This window comes from Trachypithecus francoisi, unplaced genomic scaffold, assembly GCF_009764315.1.
Source record: "Trachypithecus francoisi isolate TF-2019V2 unplaced genomic scaffold, Tfra_2.0 Lachesis_group0, whole genome shotgun sequence".
Classification (NCBI taxonomy): domain Eukaryota; kingdom Metazoa; phylum Chordata; class Mammalia; order Primates; family Cercopithecidae; genus Trachypithecus; species Trachypithecus francoisi.
In genome coordinates, this window is record NW_022681453.1 from 31,243,117 (window position 1) to 31,266,663 (window position 23,547).

The 23,547-nt window shown below is 38.9% G+C and overlaps 1 pseudogene; it reads left to right on the forward strand.

Annotated features, from left to right (window-relative positions):
- Positions 1-4,314: 4,314 nt before the first annotated feature.
- LOC117077974 lies at positions 4,315-4,814 on the forward strand (annotated as a pseudogene).
- Positions 4,815-23,547: the final 18,733 nt, after the last annotated feature.

Sequence of the window (23,547 nt, forward strand, 5' to 3'; positions counted from 1 at the left end):
AGAGTGGTTCTAACATTCAAGTCTACATTTTCCATTTCTATAACTGATAGGGGAGAATTCAACATAGATCTGATAAAGTATGTATGATGGTTAATATTAAGTGTCAACTTGATTGGATTGAAGGATGCAAAGTATTGTTCCTGGGTGTGTCTGTGAGGGTGTTGCCAAAGGAGATTAACATTTGTGTCAGCGGGCTAGGAGAGGCAGAGCCACACTCAATCTGGATGGGCACCATCTGATCAGCTGCCAGCGTGGCTAGGGTAAAAGCAGGCAGATGAATGTGGAAGAACTAGACTGGCCAAATCTTCTGGCCTTCATCATTCTCCCATGCTGGATGCTTCCTGTCCTTGAACATCGGATTCCAAGTTCTTCAGCTTTTGGATTCTTGGACTTACACCAGTGATTTGCCAGGGGCTCTCAGGCCTTTGGACACAGATGAAGGCTACACTACTGCCTTCCCTACTTTTGAGGTTTTGGGACTAGGACTGGCTTCCTGGCTCCTCAGCTTGCAAATGGACTACTGTACGACTTCACCTAGTGATTTCTCCTAAAAAACTCCTCCTCAAATATACATCTATCCTATTAGTTCTATCCTTCTAGAGAACCCTGACTAATACAGTGTGTGACCCTGCTTTTGCAGGGAATTTGTTCCCTGAAAACCTATGCATGCAAACATAAAAACAATATGCTGGAGTTTGAGAGAAAGAAAGAAAAAGCCCCTATGCATTTCCCTTATAGAAGAATTGCAGTTAGAAATAGTGATAGAAATAGTGTAGTAAATATTTTCTGGTAGGGAAAGACAGGAGGATGGGGGATGGATTTGGAACATATTTGCACATTTCTTCTTATCAAGGCAGAGAGCAGGAGACAGCACCATGTGCCACAGGAGGGCTTTGCTGAGGGTGAGAGGCAGACAGTCACCTTGAACTCTTCAGTTTGTGTTTAGGTAGAGATATTCAAATGCATAGTGACCAAGGAGGTCTCTATGCCATTCTGTTTTGTTTTAGTTCACTTGGCAGCTTGTTTCCTTGCTGTGTTTACCCTTCCTTCCCTCTGATTGCTGAGTGGATTCACCCAGACATAATGGCCTTTGACCAGGTCACAAAGATACACCAGCTTCCTCAGAACCTGGGGCCAAACCCTCCAGAAAAAAGAGATTAGAGCACTGAAGGAAAAGGTCATGGCAATCACCCACAGCAAGGATTTTTAAAGGCCCCCAGATGCACGTCTGCTTTTAGATTTTAGCATCTGCACAAATTGCTCATGCTAATATCTTGGCAGCTGCTGTTGCCTCTGCTGCTTGCACAGTTGAAGCTACAAGAAAGTGGCTTAGACATTGGATCACAATTATTTATTCTTCTTTTTTCCTTCCTTCTTTCTCCTTCCTTCCTTGCTTCCTTCCCTCTCCCTCTCCTTCTACCCCTCCCCCTCCCCCTCCTCCCCTCCCCTCCCTCTCTCTCCCTCTGCCTCTCCTTCCTTCCTTCCTTCCTTCCTTCCTTCCTTCCTTCCTTTCTTCCTTCTTTCCTTCCTTTTTTCTTTTGCAGACAGCTTTTTGATACGAGCCACAAAATAAATGCAATGGGAGTTCAAGAGTTCTTGGGTAAGAGAGATCCTGAAATGATCAAGGACATCTTCTTGGAGGAGGGGAATTTTTCACATCTTAATATCAGATGAAATCTGGATTGGCCTTTGCCGTTCCCCTTTGACAATCAAGGACCCAGATTGCAAGAGAGAGACTGAATTGTTTTTGTCAGTGTACTCCTTCATTGCTTTGTGGAGAGTTTATTTTCCCAACCGCCATGGAAAGAAGACTCTAAAGAAGACTTCTTTAGAGTATCCCCAGGGTCAGACACTTTAATTGCATCTTGAATATTGTGCTGCCACTTAGTTTTAATGGGGAATACCCTCCATTCTTGGCTGTTTGTTTGTTTGTTCAGGAGCTTGAAAAATATTTGGTTTATCAGGGATCAGAAATTCCAAAGAGAAACAATAACTTCCCCCAGTTCCTTTTTCTGAATGATATCTTTCCTTCTTCCTTTAACAAACTCCACAACCGCAACCCTTATCAACTTCTAATGTATGCCACGGTTAAGAGTGAAGATTGGCTGTGCCTTAGTCTCTTCATCTCCAAAATGGAAATAATACTCCATAATGGGAGCCTACTTCATAAAGCACTTCAAAATGCAGGCCCATGTGATAAAGGTATTATGTAGCAGTGTGCAGAACCATGTATGTAAAGCCTTTAGAATAGTACTAAGTGCATAGTAGGGGGCTGGCACATGATAGCTATTGTTTTTATTAATACCCAGAGACTTAAGGCAAAACCTGACCTAAACATGCCCATCCTGGTGGCTACCACAGCTTTTCCTAAGGTAAACCAGCCCACCTCTGCCCCGATGGCTGTGGTGAGTTGTATAATGCGTGTTCTGTCTCTACCACTCCCCCACAAGCCCCTCAATACACACACACACACACAAAATACCTAGAAGTAGATGGATCAGGGATGAGCATCTGACCCAGGGGCAGCTGGTCCCCTGGACAGCTCTGACTGAGAGGGCCTGGCCAACAAACCCACACACAAATAAACAAGCCTCTGTCCAAGTAAAAATGAGCTCAGGAAGTCAGATTGTAGCTCCAGGGCTTTGAATTGGACAGTGTGAAGCCAGCCAGGCTGCTAAGAGTCCCGGGTGAAGTGGAAAGGTACTATTAAGAGGAGCTGGAACCATGGGGCCCATAACTACGTAGGAGAAGGTATGAGCACTGTATACAGAAGTTGTGAGAAGCAGAAACCATGAGCAACAAGCTGTGAAGTAGAGAAAAGCATAGATTTTGTGGGCAGGGAAGCTGGTTGGCGGTGAGAGGAGAAGCACAAATATACAAAGAAGGAACAAAGAGTACCCAGGTCCCATTTTGGGTGGAGCATTGGTGGGAATAACTGCCAAGCCCACTGCCAAGGTCTCTTGAGTCATTTTGGTTTCTGCTCTTGACTCTCTGATGCCCATTCATACTTAGGTTTCTGTTCTGAGATCCGTTTCCCTGAATAACAATAAACTTTCCTGTCTTAATCTGAGTCTCTTCCTCGTGGACAAAAAGCTAAAGTAAAGCAAGCACCAAACATAAACGTAGTTTTGCATGCACTATTCTTTCCGTTATTCTTCGTTCATTTCTTCTTTGTTGCCTCTATTTTCCAAATGATGGACCTTGTAAGAACAATGAGCCTTATAAGAAAAATGTCGTAACTTGCACAAAGAACTTGCTTTGTGCAAGGTATGGCAGTAACTGTATAGGTTCTTAGAATCCTGAATGCAGGGTCTTAAAAAAATAGGCACTTATTATTCAGTGCTTTAGAGGAGGCAGAGGTATATTTTAGAAGCAAGCCACTGTCATATTTTGTTTGTACCTTTATAATTTACAGATGTCAAAGTTTAGCTTTTGAGCAATATTTCTGAGTTTCTGACAATTGACAGTTTCTTTTACTTGATTTTTAGGTAAGAGAGAGAGCTTGGGCTCTAGAGTTCACAAGGCCAGAGCTGAAATCCTGACTTCTCCAAATCACTGAAACACTTTCAACTTGATACTTCCAGGGAAGAATATCATGAGAATTAAATTAAGAAAATTAAATATCCTACCAGGTAGTTATCGTTTAATATATACAAAATCTGTCCCCTCTTTCTTATAGAATTAGAACATTTTGGGTTGCAAGCAATAGAAAGCAACTCCAGGCTGGCAAGGCAGGAGGATTGCTTGAGCCCAAGAGTTTGAGACCAGTCTAGGCAACGTGGTGAGACCCCATCTCTACAAAAAAATATGAAAATTAGCCAGGCGTGGTGGTGTGCACCTATGGTCTCAGCTACTCAGGAGGCTGAGGCAGGAGAATCGCGTGAGCTTGGGATGTCAGGTCTGCAGTGAACTGTGGTCACACCAATGTACTCCAGCCTGGGCAACAGAGTGAGACCCTGTCTCAAAAATATAAAAATACTAAAGAAAGAAAGAAAGAAGAAAGAGAGAAGAAGACAGAAAGAAAGAAAGAAAGAAAGAAAGAAAGAAAGGGAGAAAGAAACAAAGAAAGAAAGAAAGAGAAGGAAGAAAGAAAGAAAAGCAAGCAATTCCTGTGATCTTAAACACAGTGGGAAATACATTGTACAAGTATAGAGACAAATCCTAAGACTCAAAGGAAGTAACGCAACCAGATTTATGAGGGATTTCAACTATTGAAAAGCCAACAAGAGCATGGGTAGTATTTTCTTAACTTAATGTTTATAATACTTAAACGTAATTATAAAATACCCGGCTGTGGACCCTACAGCCGCCGAGATGTTGATGCCTAAGAAGAACCGCATTGTCATTTATGAACTCCTTTTAAAGGAAGGAGTCATGGTGGTCAAGAAAGATGTCCACATGCCTAAGCACCTGAAGCTGGCATACAAGAATGTGCCCAACCTTCATGTCATGAAGGCCATGCAGTCTCTCAAGTCCCGAGGCTACAAGAAGGAACATTTTGCCTGGAGACATTTCTACTGGTACCTTACCAATGAGGGTATCAACTATCTCTGTAATTACCTTCATATGTCCCCGGAGACTGTGCCTGTCACTCTATGCCACAGCGATCCAGAGACTGGCAGACCTCAGCCTAAAGGTCTGGAGAGTGAGCGACCTGGAAGACTCACAAAAGTGGAAGCTGAGAGCTTCCTGTGCCACAGCGCTCCCACAGATGGAGTGCTGTACCTCCTGGTGCCGATGAGAAAGCTGAGGCTGGGACTGGGTCAGTAACCAAATTCCAGTTTAGAGGCAGCTTTGGTCATGGATGTGTTTAGCTACCTCAGTAAAATCAGAAAGAATTCTTTTGCGTTGAAGAAACTTACAGTCAAAAAAACTTAAAAAAAAAATTGGAAGCCACTGACAAAGTTCTATCATATAGGAAAATGCACCTTATTTTAAAAGGACACCTTTAAAAATAATGAATTAAGTACTAGTACTTTATTCAGAAAAATAACCTACAAGTAAGATACTTCTGGGGCTGCTAACATGAACTAAGTAAAGTGCTTAAAAATGTCAATTAGAAGCACAATAGCAAAGCAAATAACAGGTACATGTTCTGGCAGTATTGTCTAATTTATGAGATTCTACAAATTTTCTTGTGTACTGAAATAGTTGTACCTATGAAAATCTGGGATGGGATATCTCTAATATTGCTATTACCATTGAGGTTGCCATTAAATCCTTGTTTTGCCAACTGCTAATTAAACAAACTAAAAAATGGTGTAAGAAATATGCAAAGCTCCTCTTGGCATGTCTTGCTAATTATTTTGCTGTCTGCCATTCAGATTTTCCTATTACTCAGCCCCATATCATGTGGAGACTATGTCTACCCAAACACTTCTCAGATTTGGAGACTGTGTCTACCCAAACACTTCTCAGATTTGGAGACTATGTCTACCCAAACACTTCTCACATTATACCTCATCCATGTTTTGAAGATAACACAGACTAAACAGCAATCTGTTAATCTCAATTCCAGATTTCCAGTAGAACTACCCCAGTTGGTCCTTGGATGAGGCATCCAACCTTGATAATATTAATCAAGATAATGAGGACAAATAAACCAGTCATGGCTGCCAACGAACCAACTCTGTTAAAGAGAGACAGAAAAATGGATCCGCAAGGCTGTATAGTGGTTGAGCATACATTCTAGACTAGGACTACTGGCTTTGATTTCCTGTATCATCATTTACATGTGTGAAGTTAGGTAAGTAGCTTATGTTACAGGTCTCAATTTTCCCATGTATAAAATGGAAAAGAAAAAAAAGCCTATGTCATAGTTGTTGTGAGGACTGAATGAACTGATTTATGTAAATATCTTAGTATGGTGCCTTGCACCCCTTACAACAGTAAGGGGTGGGAGGTGGACGCAAGAGTGTGTCTGTTACAACTGTATTATAGCACATTTTGGTGACTGAATTATGATTCCTGAAAAACATGACATTAAAATGCCAAAACTATGAACTCCTTTAAAATACAGAATCTTTTGTGGGGGCTGTCATAATAGGGGATCCCAAGGGCTAATTTGGAATTTTACTGAAGTATAATGTGATTTAAGAAAAAAATTTGAGTCAGTTCTCATACGGAAATTACAAATTAAATGAGGTTATTAGTTCCAGAAGAAAGACTTAAACTCTGCTCAAAGTGTTAAATACGGCTCAGGTAGAACAGGAGCTTAGTAGCAATGGCAACTCATTTGGTTCTGTAAAGAGAATTTTAAACAGAATTTGTACACACTGTTTGCATTTTGTATAAATTTTTAATCTGAATTTGAGAGTGACATTCTTGCTTTAGATGCAGTAGATTTGAGATTTGACCAAAGCCATTTTGTCCTGTTATCATAACAAACATCTTGCTTTATAAAACGTAAGATCCCATTCACCCTGGGGCTGGAGCCAACTCCTTTGTATTATGTTAGGCATTCAGGCAGGGGCTCTAATTCTTTCAAGTCAATTCTTTTCAGGCTGGAATATTTTTTTATCTACTGCTCAGGGAGACATAAGCCTTGGGGAGAATTAGGTCCATAAAAGCTGTCTCTGAAAGTCTCATTTTTTATGGGCGCTTGGATATAAAGAACTTGATTGAAATCTGGTAATGTGTGTTTATTGGCAAATATGTATGTATGTCTGTGTGAGTGGAAGGATGAATGGATGAATAGATGGATGGGGGGATAGGTGGATGGATGGGGAGATGGATCATATAATGAAGAGTTATTATCATTATTATTATTTTGGTTATCCAGTATCCAGTCATGGCAAGGTACCATGACAATTAAAACTTCTTCTCCTGTTAGAAATGTGCCATTGTGTGCATTCCGGGGACCTGAGAAGCAAGTGGAACCAAATTTATTTTCTCTAGCTCAGGGGCAGGCAATCGACTTCAGCTTGGCTAATGTGACAGTCTTTTGTTGGAATTTGAATAAGTGTTCCAGGGTGTGGTAGCAATTGGAGGAATGCAGCAGCGGAAGTGACCTGTGAATCTATAAATGGATCTGGTCTGCTGGGAGAATTGCTCTGGTTCCTGAGGTTGGCCCTCTAGAGGTTGCTCGCTTTTTGCTTGTTTTCTAAGCCTATTTCTGCAGACCTCCTGGTCCCCTTCATAAACTCTTTTTTGCTTAAGTCAACAAAATTGTTTCTGTTGCAACCCAGAATTCTGAATGATACAGATATTGAGAAGTAACTAAGTTCCAGGCATATTCTAAATTCCTTACAGGCATTCATTTATTTCCTATTCATAAAAATACTATGAGAAGGTACTTGTATTATTCCTGTTTTACAGAGAAGCATATACAGAAAGCTCACACGGTTGTCTGAGATCGCATAGCTACCAAGAGCAGATCCTGAATTTGAATTCTGGCAGTCTGATGCTAGAGCATACTTCACTCTGCATCTTAACGTTTCTGCAATATTGCTTCTGTAAGGATAATAGAAGGAGAAAAAGAGAGAGAGAGGCAGTGAAGCCGAGTCTATATAACATGTTAATCAGTGCCTGTTCCTTTTCCTCCTGACACACAGACTATATATATTTCCCTGCCTCCTTTGCATCTCAATGTAGACATATGACTGACTTCTGTCTGGTAAAATGTGAGAAGTGGATTTGTGTCATTTCCAGGCCAAAGAAGTTAAGTCATGGGTGTGCCTTCCCATGGCTCTATTCTGCTCAGCTGAATGGAGAGGAATCTGAGGATCTAAAAGAAAGAAGAGCACAAAATGGACAGTAGAAGGCTGCCTGGCCAGGAGTACTCTTATTGGACTGTGATGGGAGTGAGAAATAACCTTGATTTTGTTACACCACTGCAATGTTAGGGTTATCCGTTAATGCCTCTAACTAAGCCTAAGAGGCTATATTAAGTTGATGGTTGAGTAGCGAGAGATGACAGAGCAAAGCAAACTTGGATTCCAATTTAGGAAACTGGGAAAAAAAATGTTTTAAAATAAAAATGGGGTCTTCCTATGTTACCCAGGCCAATCTTGAACTGCTGGGCTCAAACAATCCTCCCACCTCAGCTTCCCAAAGTGCCGGGGTTACAGACATGAGCCACTGTGCCCCATCCCATGGATAGAATTTTTAAAAGGACCCAATTTCAGTTGACAAAATAAATAGCACTGAACATCTTTGATCTCTTTATAGATAACAAAAAGTGAATCCTAATTTAGTCATAATTGAAGGGGTATTGAGAGGTCATCTAATCATCTTCCCAAGTCTCTGACCCTAAACAAAAAATTTACAAAGATTGCTTTATATATAGCATCTTCATTTTTATGGAACTCAAGGGCAAATGTTCGTGTTAACTTAATCAAAGATGTTACTGGCAACCTATATCATGACCCTAAGTATTCTTGCCCTTATTTGATGAATTACTCTGGCAGTTATCTACTTCAGTTTCCCATGCATTTGATGAAATTCTACTTGTACAATTTAGTAAATGCAAAGGAAAAGCTCTTTTGTGTAATCCTTCATACTTTAATAATCATTTGATAGACAGCATCCATATCCCTTGCTAATTATTTTCCCCATAAGGCAGGGTATTATATTTCCCAAAATATGTTTCACAGGTAGGAAAGCTTTCAAAAATATATAATATTTTGACCTTTAAAGATAAAAGATTTGTTGTGAAACTAGTCCTTTTTATTACTAGGGTGTCATTCAAAATAAAATAATACGTTTAGACATGTTGCAGCAATTTACTTGCTATTACTCAAATCTTACCCTCTAATTAGAAGAAGAAATATGAAGCCTCATCAGTGCATAATTTAACAAACTCAATGTCAGGAAATTACCATATTTTATTCTTGTCTAGCACCAAAATTTGTGGGCATGGAGGGAAAATATTCACTTCTAAAAGTGCAAGATATGACTTATAACAAAAGAGAGCTTGAGAGGTGATAATACGGGTTCAGGCTAATCAAAGATTTTGGACAAGTTCCAAAAGCCAGATTTTAAAAATATGACTCAATTTCCAAGTTCCTTCTGCTTTAGGATAAAGTGGAAAAAGAAATGAAGTCATTTGGGGAGAAAGAAAATTGTGAAAACCAGGACTTTTTAAAACTCTGATGGAAATTCTTATGGAGCAATGGGAATTCCAGGAAGATGGAATAAGTCAAGGGAATACGAATTTCACCTGCAGGCTGAGAAACACACATCCATGTAGGTGGCAGAGAGCTCCCTAAATTGGAATCCAAGTTTACTTTGCTCTATCATCTGTCTCTAACCACCATCAACTTATATAGCCTCTTAGGTTGAGTTAGAGGCATTAACGGGTAACCCTAACATTACAGTGGTATAACAGAATCAAGGTTACTTCTCACTCCCATCACAGTCCAGTAAGAGTACCCCTGGCCAGCATCCTTACTTTCCATTTTGTGGCTCCTTCTTCCTCTAAATGCTCAATGTCCTCTCCATTCAGCTGGGCAGAATGGAGCCACAGGGAAGGCACACTCACGACTTAACTACTTTGGTCTGAAAATGACACAAATCCACTTCTCACATTTCACCAGAGAGAAGTCAGTCATATGTCTACATCCAGATGCAAAAGAGGCAGGAAAATATATATCGTCTGTGTGCCAGGAGGCAAAGGAATAGGCACTGATGAACATAAACATGGAGCCACTAATGAATGGTCAATTACAATATCAAGAAATGTGAGATTTGAAACAGGTCTTAGGCAATCATCTTATCTCATGCCTTCATTTTATAGATGAGGATGTAACAGTTGTCAGAATCAAAATGGAGTCATTAATGTTAAAAAATACTCTTGACATATAGAGCCAGGGAAAGCCATGAAAAGAGGGTTCTCACGCTTGTATACCTGATAATAAAAACGTTCTACAAAACCCACAACCTTGCACAAAGGCCACTGCAACCTAATACAAAATAAGACTTCTGCAAGGACATTTGCTTACCAACTGCCTGTCCAACCTCAGACTGGCATCACCCTTATTATTGACAAGTAGTGAAGTATAATTATTTCAAAAACAATTATGTAATCCTCTTCATTATTTTTTCCTTTAAAAACCTCTGTCTTCCTCTGACTATGCAAATCATTTACTATGGAATGAGTATTCCCATTGCAATGCTCTATTCCAAGTAAACATCTTTTTCTTTCAGAGAGCTTCTCTCTATTTGTTACTTTGGCTGATAAGAGTATTGAAATTCAGAGAAAATCATTTACTCAAAGTCATCTATCAAGTTATTGCTTGACATAATTGAGAATTCCAGCAGTGAAATCCAGCAGTGAAATCCAGCAGAGTTCAGTAACAGCTAGATCCAGGTGCTCAAACATGTCATCAGTAATCTGTATCTATCCATCACCTGGCTCTGGTTTTCTCTGTGTTGCTTTCTTCTCGGGCAGCTCTTCTTATGCAGTGCTAAGGTAAATCCAGCTTATGTCTTTCCATGTTGGTGGCTCCAGCCAAAAGTGAGCTTCTTTATTCTACTGGTTGTAGTAAAAGTCATTAGCTCAGTGTAGGTCATGGTCTAGTTCTGAACCAACCACTGAGGTCAGGGCATTCCATGTCCAGATTTTCTTGGTCTGGGTCAGGGTGCCCCATCAATAAGGCAGAGTCAGTCCAGCTTCACTTAAGCCATATGGGACTATAATTGGGAGAGGGTAGTAAACAGAGGAAACTCCAGCCAGTGCAGCCAGAAAGAGAGAAAACAATGCTGATGAATAATGGACAAAAACAACAAACTTCTATTACACACAGCAATGTATCACAAATCCTTCATCAGGTTAATAAATAACTTTGTTATTTCCTCATGGCATATCATAAAAAGTGATTTTATTTTTAAAAAGACTTAGATATATTGTATATAATAAAATAATTTCAAAGTGATCAGTAGTAATCACGTTATAAGTAAGAAAGAAATACCATTTTTCTCCTTTAGAAAAGGGCAGAAACACTAGTTAGTTGACTTTGAATGAATTCTATAGCAAACTACATTGTAAAAGGATATCAGATCTTATTTTGTTTGAGGATTGTATGGTCGTTAAAACAGAGATTAGAATTTAACAGATGTTCCAGCATCAAAATAGATTTTCTAAGACAGTTTCATGACTCGATTGTTCGGAATGCTTGAATTTTTTCACTTTAAATAAAGCTAGCGGTTTTGTTTTTAATGTTTTTGTGTTTTTTTCCAAATGACAAGTTAATAACAAAATTCAGGGCTTCTATTTGCAACATATTTCTGCAAATAACTCATTTTATGGATAGTTCTTATTATCTGTAATAAATCAAAAGCCAAATTAACTAAATCAACACAGAATTTCCTTTATTGAGCAGTGGAAGTGGACGTGATAGAGACACCCCAATGAGTTCTTTAAAAATTATGATCAGATAGATCAATGCATGAATCTAGAAGATATGAATTTGATCAAGTAGATTAATATATGAATCTAGAAGATATCAATCTTTTAGGCTCTAAGAGGCTTATCCTTTTCATGGTCATTAATTTCTTGCTTTTCTCATGCTTCCTATCTTTATTCTGTTTTGTTAGAGTATAACTTATGCAATATGTTAATAAAAAATAAGTCAAGTCAATCAAAATGGTGTAATTGTTGGTCAATACCATTTAGCTCAGTGAAAAACAACTACATACCTTAAAATTACCAATGATAAGAGCTGCAAATGTTCAAACTGTTCTTTTTTCTTTTCTTTTTTAAACATAAAAAGCTTTACCTAATTATTTTATCTTTTAAAAACATCAAAATGAGGCCAGGCGCGATGGCTCATGCCTGTAATCCCAGCACTTCGGGAGGCCGAGGCGGGTGGATCAGGTCAGAATCTCAAGACCAGCGTGGCCAACATAGTGAAACCCTGTCTCTACTAAAAATACAAAAAGTTAGCCGGGCATGGTGGCTCATGCCTGTAATTCCAGCTACTCAGGAGGCTGAGGCAGGAGAATCACTTGAACCCAGGAGGCGGAGGTTGCAGTGAACCGAGATCCCACCATTGCACTCCAGCCTGGGCAACAAGAGTGAGACTCTGTCTCAAAAAAATAAATAAATAAAATAAAATAAAATAAAAAATGAAAGCAAAACCTCAACATCCATAACAACATAAACCCTCAGAATATCTCTAGGTACCCCTGGGTAGTTATAAAATGCAGGTTGGCAAACACTAGTCTACTCCTTGCTATTTTCTGTGCCACTGTGATGATTTTCCATAATTTCTAAAGATGTCTGCTCCCCCACTTCAGGTGATAACCAGTTGAGCACTTCAATTAGCACTGTTGGGGTTGTCATTTCTATACTTTTTTATTATGAGGAAAAATCTCAAGTGTTTGCTTTTCATGGATTCCTATGTCATGGGTACTCACATGGCAGAACTGGGAAATGCTAGTCCTTTCTTTTGGAATTGGTCCAGCTTTTTACCTGATTAAGACTTAGTCTCAGCTGGGAGTGGTGGCTCACACCTGTAATCTCAGCACTTTGGGAGGCTGAGGTGGGTGAGGCAGGAGAATTGCTTGAACCTGGGAGGTGAAGGTTGCAGTGAGCTCAGATGGCACCACTGCACCACTCCAGCCTGGGCAATAGAGTGAGACTCCATCTCCAAAAAAAAAGAAAAAAAAAAGACTTAGTTTCTTTACCTATGGGAGAGGTGTCATCTGTACCTTTGAAGTGAACCCCATAGCTTATGACTGGGACTGTCTAGACTCAGAGCCCATGACAATTAGCATAACCATTCTAAGCTTCAGTTTCCTCCTCTGAAAATGGGAGAAGAGTTCTACACATCCCCTAGAATTGCAGCAAAGATTATGTAATCAGTTATGTGTGCAAGATAGAACCACTCCCTCTCAGACCCTCTCTTCGCCCTTTTCAACATGCAAGGCTGACTTACACAGACTATCTCAACGGGCTCCCTCACCCTCTGAATTCTGCTTGTCCAGTGGAAGCACCAGCAGACCTGAGGGTGAGAGGAGCATGAGGTCAGAGTGTTGATTTCTCTAGCTCCCTCCCTTCTGGCCACCTCTAAGAAGGCCACATCTCCTCTTAGTTCACTCTGTCTACTTTCCAGGTTCTGATGACCATTTCCTTCCTCTTGTTACTCTGGGCTTACTTTACCTTGTTAATGATATCTTTCTTAATTTCTCCTCAAATTTGAACGTGCCCTCTCTTTCCTGTATACAAACAACGTGTTTCCTAGTACACACAGCACAAAGGCTGCTTAGCCTGTTATATGACAAGCACTTGGATAGCTGTTGGGTGGATGAAATAAAACTATGTACGTAGAATGATTGGTGTCAAATGGAGTCACTTCATGATAATAATTACATCATTAATAATAAATAAAATACTATGAATAGATTCTCAGTTATTATTTATAAGTCCTCACTATAGCCTAGGCACTAGGCTTGTACTCTGCATTCATAATGTCATTCTCCTCCCGACTCTTACCTACACTGAAATCTACAAGTAATTACTATTTTTCCCAGTTTACTGACAAGAAAACAGAGAAAGTTTAAGTCACTGGCCCCAGGACACAAAGCAAGTTTGTTTTTACTCCAAAGCTCATTCTCCTTATCACTTTACTGTCCTCCTGAGAGTTTCTGCTTCTGCTTCCTAATACAGACTTTTCAAACAGTAAGTGATGTTAATAAAAGATTAAAACAAGAGAACAAAACTATCATGAAAACATGATTATTTGACAAACACTTGCTCCAAGTGTTTAGAAAATTTTCAGAGATCTTGTGATTTTACATTGTGAATGTTCTGGACCATATTATAGGGTTTCACCGACATAACTTCTCTTATCAGACTTGAATTAAGTATTGGTATATATGTCATGATACCTCCATAGGACATGCTCCTACATTTGCACAAATTTGTGTGTGCACAGATGTTCATTGCAGCATTATGTGCTGTTGCAAAAAGAGAAAAGAATTAAATTCCCTTAATAGGTGAAACATTAACTACATTTTGGTATATAGTAGGCATGTTGGTATATTCATTCTATGAAATATTAAAAAATAAAATACATGCATATGCACTACATGGAAAGTCCTGAAGATATCAGAGAAGGGGAAAATTAAGTTGTATGATAATGGGAATAATAGAATTCTACTTGTTTTTTAAAAAACTATGCATGTGTGTTAGCAGTGGTGAATCCATGTAAGTCTGCAACAACCTCAATTCTTCACTCCTCAGAGGAAAGAATTCGACTGAGGGGCATAAGGCAGAGTGAGAGACTGAGGCAAGTTTTGGAACAGGAGAGAAAGTTTATTAAAAAGCTTTAGAGCAGGAATGAAAGGAAGTACACTTGGAAGAGGGCCAAGCAGGTGACTTGAGAGATCAAGTATGCCTTTTGACCTTTGACTTGAGGCTTTATATACCGGCATGCTTCTGGTGGTTGCAACCCATCTCCCCTGATTCTTCTCTTGGGGTGGGCTGTATACACGCACAGTGGCCTACAAGCACATGGCCACATGTGCAGTTGTTTACTGAAGTTGTATGCATACTAATTTGAGGTGTTTTTCCCTTACTACCCAAGTGTTCCTAGAGGAAGACCACACACCACTTACGTATACAATTTTGCCTCTTACTGCGCACGCTCAAGCCCACTTGCCCAGTTCCTAAGATCTTACTGGGAAACTGCTGATCACCAACTTCGGAGGCTCCTATCTACTGGGAGACAGCCTTTTCCTGGTGCTAACTGCACCTAATTATTATTTTAGAGAGACAGTTTAACAGCCGCCTGACCATCACCTGATGGTTGCCTGACATTCCTAGTTGGGCGGGCGGAGGCACTCTCCTGCCTTCCTCATGTTTTACTAGCTACCTACTGTAACATGTGTTTAGATAAGTATATAAAGGGATAAAAATCTGAAAGAACATGCCAAATTACTTGTAGTTGATACTGCCTGGGAGAGAAGTTAGATTAAGGAATATGAAAAGAGACATTCAAGTTGTATTCTATATACTTAACACATTGCTTGAATTTTAAAAATAGTAAGAATGCATGTGTTACTTGGATAATAAAGAAATAAATAAAAGTTTAAAACAATTAGAAGATTAAGGGGCATATTACCTTGTCCCATGAGATACTTTTGACAAAACTTGGATGTTTAACGAGAAGATGAGAGGCACAAATGGATAGGTGGCATTAGCTTCTAGACACATCTATTACAGAGCTATGATGTGGAGGAGCGTTTGGGATAGTTCTGTGTAAACTTAGCGGGCAGTAGGAGGAGCAGTCAGGGAACCAAAGGCCACATAGTGTCTTATAGGATATGTTAAGAAACTTAGATGTCATTCTAAGTCCTTTAGAAGTCATTGCAGGATTTTAAGCATGGGTGTGATAACTTCTATAGTAATTTTTAATTTTTTTTAGATTACTTAAGTAGTATCTTGAGTCAGCTTAGGTTGCTGTAACACAATAGTACAGACTAAGTGACTTAACAGGAATTAATTTTTGCACAATTCTAGAGGCTGGAAGTCTGAGATCAAGGTGCCAGCATGGTTGGTTCTGGTGAAGACTCCTTTTCTGGCTTGCAGACAGCTGCTCTCTTGCTGGTTCTTATTCTCTTTCTTACTGGGCGGGGGAGGAGGGGAGAAGGTGACGGGGGACAGGGGGGCTTGGAGAGAGAGAGACAGAGAGAGAAACAGGCAAATTCTGGTCTCTTACAATAGCACTAATCTCATCATGAGGGTCACACTTCCAAATACCGTCACACTGAGGATCAGGGCTGTAGGATGTGAACGGGGAGAGGGGTGCAAACATTCAGTCCACAGCAAGTATCTTGCTGGAGAATTATCTGTTCAGGATGAATGGGAGTTGCAGAGTGGTGGCAGGGAGCTAAGTTAGAAAGCTCCTTCAGTGGCCTAGAAATGAATAGTAGCTTTGACTGGAGAGGTAGCAGCGAAAATGGTGAGACATCATCAGATTTGGATATATATGATGGCAGAACCAAAAGGACTTGTTGAAGGATTGAATGCCACTGCAAGACAAACAGAAGAATTAAGAAAATCTCCTAGGTTTGGGACTTAAATAATTGAGTAGATGATGAATCATTGACCAAAGGGGGGATGGGAACAATAAAATAGATGCATAGATCTGATAATGGATTAGTATTCAAAATACATACAGAATTCCTATAAGAGGAAATAAAGATATGCCTTTCTAGTTTTTTCCAAAATGTTTAAAAAACTTTTTTTCATTCTAAAGTCATTAAGAACATTTGTTGACATTTCTCTTTATGGCTTGTGACGTTAGCATATTGTTTGAATATAGCCTTGTATTCATTCCCTAGGGCTGCCACAGCAAGGGATCATAAAGTGGGTGCCTTGAAACAATAGGACTTTATTCTCTCGAAGTTGTGGAGTCCAGAAGTCTGAAATCACAGTGTCAGCAGGACAATATTTCCTCTGAGGGATCTGAGAAAGAATCTTTCCTTGCTTCCTTCCTTCTGGCGGTTGCTGGCAAGCCTTGACTTCCTCGGTTTGTATCAGCATAATTCCATCTCTGCCTTCTCCCTTGCGTCTCTCTCTCTCTCTGTGATTAGTCTAGTGTCCACCCTAATCTAGTATGAACTCATTTTAGCTTGATTACATCTATAAAGACCCTATTTCTAAAACAAGGTTACAGTCATGGGTATCAGGGGTTTGGATTTGAACATATCTTTCTAAAATAAGGTATGTTTATTTTCCCAACAATTCCCAAGTGTTTCTAGTTTTGCTATTCTGTTATGTTTTTTGTCTATAACTAAGACAAACCACACTGTCATAGTGACTATAGATTTATACTATGTCTTGATATCTAGATGGCATATCTAGATGGCATCTCGCTCCCAACTCTGGTTTCTTTGAAATTGTCATGGCTTATTTTTGTCCTCTTCTATATAAATTTTAGAATCAGCTTTTAAAATACTTTTTAAAAAAGCCTACAGGAGCTTAGATTGGAATTGTACTGATCAGTCATTTTAGAGAGAATTGATGACTTTATGATGTAGAATCTTCCTATCCATTAACATCGTAGTGTTGGAGTAGGTAACTAGGCATAAACGGGGCAGAGAGGCTCCCCTCTACCCCAAGATTGTCAGATGACCACCGGGTGATGACCATCGGGTGATGCTAAGGTGGTTGTTAAACTGTCTCTCTAAAATAATAACTGGTCACAGCTGGCACCAGGAAAAGGCAGTTGCCCAATAGATAGAAAACACCTGAAACTGGTGATAAGCAGCTTCCCGATAAAATCTCAGGAGTTGGGCAAGTGGGCCCAAGCATGTGCACTAAGAGGCAAAGTGGCAGAATTTAACCGATACGTGACCTTCCTCTAGGAACACTGGACCAGTAAGGGAAAAAACGCCTCCAGTGAGCATTCGCTCAACTTCAGTAAACACATTGCACGTGTAGCCCCTCCTGAGTGCTGGCAGGCCACTGCACATGCAGACAGCCCACCCCAAGGGAGGAAGAGATGCAAACCCCAGAACTATGCCAACCTATAAAACCCAAGTCAAAAGCCCAACACTGTACTTGGATCTCTCAACTTGCCGGCTTGGCCCTCTTCCAAGTGTAGTTTACTTCCTTTTGTTCCTGCTGTAAAGCTTTTAAATCAACGTTCAATGCTGCTCAAAAACTTGCCTCAGTCTCTCACTTTGCCTTATGCCCCTCGGGTGAATGCCTTCCTTCATGGAGGCAAGAAATGAGTTGCTGCAAACCTATACAGCTTCCCTGCTGCTAACGGTGGCACTTCTCAGTTTTATTCCCCAGTACCATAAAAATGTTATAGGTGGAGACTTTTAAAATAAATTTGCTAAATGTTTGATGCTGGTGTATAGATTTATTTTTAATGTTTTCATTTGATTTGATATCTTACAACCTTTCTTAAACTCTCATTATTTCTAATTATTTGAAGATTATTTTGAGCTTTTTTGTATTTTTGAATGACAATTTCATTCTTTTCTAATCCTTATACTTTTGCTTTCTTTTTCTTATCTTGCTGTAATCACTGACACCTCCAGGGTAATAGAAACAATAAGAGTGAATTACCTAGTGCTTCTCTCGATTTTAAGAGGAATGCTTCACCATTAAGTTTGAACTTCCTCTAGGTTTTTGGTAGGTGTCCTTTACCAAGTTAAGTTGTTCCTTCTATTCCAAGTCTCCATTCATTTTCTATTGTCTTTTGAAGAAACTTTTCCTTTTTCTTTGTTGACCAGTATTATCAGAGACTTTAAAAATACTTTTACTTCATTTTAAAGTGTTTAGGATAAAAGAACTAGGTAGATTTGTACCCTCAGACACATAAATACTCTTAGCATTTAGCTTTTGAACTAAGCAAAAATAAGTACATTATTTATATGTCAAGAGCTCTCCCCACCGCATGAAAAAAGGGCAGCAGAGTTTAATTGAAAAATGTTATAGACTTACTTTGAATATGAAATTGAATATTGGGGCTCAGTATTCTTTTTTTTTCTTTTTTTCTTTTTTATTATACTTTAAGTTCTAGGGTACATGTGCATAACGTGCAGGTTTGTTACATATGTATACTTGTGCCATGTTGGTGTGCTGCACCCATCAACTCGTCAGCACCCATCAATTCATCATTTATATCATGTATAACTCCCAATGCAATCCCTCCCGCCTCCCCCCTCCCCATGATAGGCCCCGATGTGTGATGTTCCCCTTCCCTTGAGACGCTGACACAGACTCTTCCAAAGACCTCTTTGTGAGTCACCTATTTTCACTTCGGTTGCATCACCCTTTGGGGATTTGTTTGAATTATTCAGAAAGCTAGTTTTTCCCAGCGACGTGATTGCACAGAATATCCTGGACCCTCAGCTGCCAGGACATCTTTTTCCCTCCTCTCTCCTGGCACATAAAAGCAAACTAAAGCCCTAACTGGATTCAGGAGGAAGAGGCAATTCTGAGGGGGAAGGCTCCCCTCGGTCTGAGAGGAAGCACAGTTCCCAAAATGTCAGGCTTTCCTTCTGGGCGAGAGGCAATCCCACACGGCACTGCTAAGTGTACTGGGATCAAGCTATTGTGAGCAGGAAAGAGATGTTTCCGTCGGAGGTCTTAGGACCTCTGAAGCAGGTAGCTGGAGGGAACACAATGACACTTGATATTAGCTGAGGTGTGATTCTGAAAAAAGACTGACTCAGCCCTTTTCCAAAGAAAAGAGGCTGTGAGCTCACAAAAATAATGTCTGAAAGAGGAGATTTAACACTTGTGCTCCCAAGGTAAGGCTACTGTATTTAGGAGTGAGTAACAGGCACTGCTTGTTCCCTGCTTTTTCAGTGTCTGCTGACACCACTAATTGCAAGTCATGTCGTGTCTCTTACTATATAATGCTAAGCCACCGAAGTCCACAAAAAACAGAGAAGTTGCTTAAATCCACCCAGCATTTTGGAATGGAGCATTTCATTTCTTCTTCAGATATTTTTGGGGGTAAACACAGCTCATTTTTATGATTATTCCTTTTTTGCAATCAGAAAAGCTTTTTCCCCTCTCACTTTAAAAGCACCCATGTGTTTGTTCATTCACCTACGTATCTAGACATTTATTCACTCACCATCACTGAGTCGACATTTATTATTATTATTACTAAAAGTTAACATTCATTGAACTCTAAAAAATTTCACTAATTTCCAGGTACAACTAATCTTGTTGTACTCTCTCATTCATTTTTCATGTAACCAGTGAGACACTATTATTCCTTATATAAGTAAGGAAAATGAGGTACAAGGTGAAGTAGATTTGCTCAGCTCAAAGCTAGTAGTTGGAGAAGACACGACTCAAATCCAAATCTTTTTGACTATATCCCTTTCCAGTAGCAACTGAAGTCATATCATACTGGCTCACAAGAAACCAATTGTTAAATGTTCAGGAATTTTGAGTATTGCTTTGTTAAATACAGCCATTATCATAAATTAAATTATAGAAATTTTGATTAAATAAACTACATTAAAAACAAAACAATAAATACTTAAAATTATCACTTTGGAGTTATTTTATACCATTCTACTTTATTCGTATCTTGAGGTTATTTCTGTCTTCTGAATCTTAATGACAGGATCACTATAGAATGGCAGGCTATGACACATCTCTTTACAACTCTGCATTCAGTGACACCATGCTAAAGTTTGAAATTGACCTTGGTTGACTGTTTTCACCATGGAAATTGGCAAGTACTACAAATAGGGACTTTCTTTCCCCTAAAGAGTCACTTGTTAAATACTTACCAGCACACCAGTGACCCTGTGTCTTGACTACCAAAGCAGATAAATTCCACAGAATGCTGTGATGGTATATACAGGCATTATGCTGAATGCAGAAGATGCAAAGTTGAATCAGTCACAGTGGAAATAAGGAAGAGGAAAGCTCACCCATTGGAAATGGAAAGATTGTGGAGGCTGAATAATTCCAATGTAAAGCATCACTTCAAGTAAATTATCAGGTACAGTTGTATGTACGGCAAAAGAAGACCTAAGATACCCCCCAAAATATATAATCTAGAAGGTTTCAGTATGATAATCTCCTCAGTCTCTTCTCTACTTTTATTGTAAAGAACACAATAGGAAACAACTGTGCTATGAAGTACACCATTTCAGGTCGAGTGTTTCATGAACTTGAAAGTTCAGGAGTTGGTGGATTTTGATCTTCTGAATATTGTTCTTTGACTAAGGGAAACACTATTCCTTATCTGGGATGCTTTTGTTTGAGAACCAACTGATTATGCATTAAACCAAATAGAAGCTTTGTATGGCCAGAAAAAAAAACGAATTCTCTAAGGAACAGTTAAAGCCCATTGATATGGTAATTTGACAACCAGACATGTTTCTAATAGAGTTTCATACCAGTTTTGATTATCTGTCAGCCAGATTCATTCTCAATAACCCTACAGAAATGGGCACACAGAAAGGTGGAAAGCAAGAGAAGAGGTAAAAAAGTCTAACAATCAGTATGGTTTTAAATGTAAATTTAATCCCAGTTCTGCCATTTATTGGCAAATAATTTCCCTCTTCTATGCATCAACAGCCCTGTTTATAAAATAAGGGGGTTGGATCATCCACCTTTTTCAAGTTTAGTCTGCAAAAACATTACCACCTGAGCTAATTCATATATGGGGGTTTTTTTCAAATCCCACCTGCAGGTCATTAGATCATTAGATCCAGGTTATGGCCAGCAATTTGCATTTTAAGTCAGCCTCTAATTTGGCTCTATTGCTAATGATCTGGTCAATCACATATCCACATGACTAAACTAGGTGATCTTTATTTCAGTCTGCATCTCCTGTAATACTGACATTAAAAAGAATATATTTTCAGTGTTAGTCAATATAGTGAATATATATATTCACTTTTAATGTCAATTAAAAAGAATATATTTTCAATGTTAGTCAATACAGTTAGTGAATATATATATGAATATGTTGCTTGGAATTTTCATCTTTAGGAAGAGATGTTTTGCCTTGCATAACCTATGGTTTACATCTTCTATTTGAGTCTTACCTCTTATTTCTCTAATTTGATGGAAGTCATCTGATAGGGCTTAGGATACATGTTATCTGGGTGATGGGAAAATTTAGCTGCTAGTTTTAGCAGCTAACAGTATCTACATTCCAGTAATGGGCTTTCTGAAAGGGTGAAAAATATAAAGCTATCACCATGTGTTTGCTGGGAATGGTTTTGAAAAGCAATTGGAAAAAGACCAAAATCTAAATTATTGTACTATTGAATTCAAGTCAGTATTGTAGAAAACAAGAACATTGAACTGGCTTTTAGACAATAACTTATACACCATGTCTGACTGAGGTTTATCCTGTAATAAGAAATAAGATTTGAAAATAAACAACTATGTGTTGTTATAGAGGACAAAGTTTCCCCAATCTTAGGCATAACTAGTTTCTACTGTACAGGAAGAGATGACTCCCATCTTTCTCCTAATTAGATGAGTGCAGTGAACTTCTGTGATTCCCATCTGCCTGTAATTTATCCTCCTTCTGATGATAGCACCCCAATTTTTCTCTGGGTGATACAACTTCCCTCCCTGTTTGACCACACACTTTGGGAGTTGGGGGCGAACATTCCTCTTGGCACAGTGATTGGTTTTTGGATGGGAATGAGACAATTGAAAGAGTAAGAATTAATTTTCAGACTTTTGTTAAATAGCTGGAGAAGAGGAGTCCTTTTTCATTTTGCTAGATTTGAAACTAGGAGGAAGGTGGGGCTAGACCTGATGACAACTATTTTGTTATTCCGCAACCTCAAGCTGAGTTTGAAGCTATCAAATCTATGCCCTGGAGATTTTCCCGTGAGCATATAGAGGATTAAAACAGTTTTTTTTTTTTTAAAGTCACCTAAAACCAAACTAATCCTAACTGATTCACTGAACAACTGCACAAATCATGTAAATTCTCTATGCTGCAACATTTTCGTTTTTCAAAAGGTATATGCAAAATGAGGGTAAAAATCTAAAAAAAACTTTAGTACTCTCAAGCTGTATACAATTATAAGAGTGTATAAGCACATACGAGAAAAGAAAGAATATATAAGAAAGTGGTAATGTGTTTCATCTGAGGAATGAGGACTTAGAATTGGGAGGGAGACTCAGTTTTCACTATGTATTGTTTTGTACTATTTGAGTTTTGAGTTTAAAATTTTTATGTGTGTGTTTCACCTATTAAAAATCCCAACTGTATGTTTCTAGGAAGACACTTCGTTTGTTTGTTTTCAGAGACAGAGTCTTGCTATGTTGCCAAGCGTCTGGTCTGAAACTCCTGGCCTCAAACAATTCTCTTGCCTCGGCCTCCCAAACTGCTGGAATTACAGGCATGAGCCACCATGCCTGGCCAAAGACAACATCAACATGTTTATATTCATAAAACAAGTTCATCTTTTGAATTTAATATTTGGTAGCACATAAATGCTATGGTATATCTTTCCATTTGTTAAGATTTTTTTCCTTCAACATGTGCTAAAATAATGGTGATGACACAAATATTAAAATTAGTGTTCAGATGCTTCAAAATATATTAATAGTATACACTTGATTCTACTTTTAATACTTTCTGATTTTTATATACAATTTCTCCTCCCTCATTTTCAGAGTATTAATTCCATTTTTCAAGGTGCCATCTGTTCAATTCCTCTAATCCTCAGCTCACCCATTTTGAAGATGAGACATCTCAAAGTAAATGAATCATTCAAACTGAGGACTTAGAGGCAGCTTATGTAATTCTATTTCATTGCCTCTTCTAGCCTCGGGAATGGGTTATTCCATTTCATTTTATTTCCCATTGTCCTCACATTGTCTTATTTGGCTTTTTTTTGGTGAACAGAACTTATTGAAATTATTTAAGTGAATCTTCTACTCAAAGGCACAGAAATACAAGACCTAGAAATGAGATATATGGAGATGAATATTAATTGGGTACATTTTGATCCTCCTGTATTTTCTTTATCCTCGGGGAATTATGTATCAGGGTCAGAATGAGGTTATCTTTAGAGGCTTGTTCTACTGCCCTGCTATTAATATTTCACCCCTTTCTCCTTTAGGTCTTGGTTGCAATA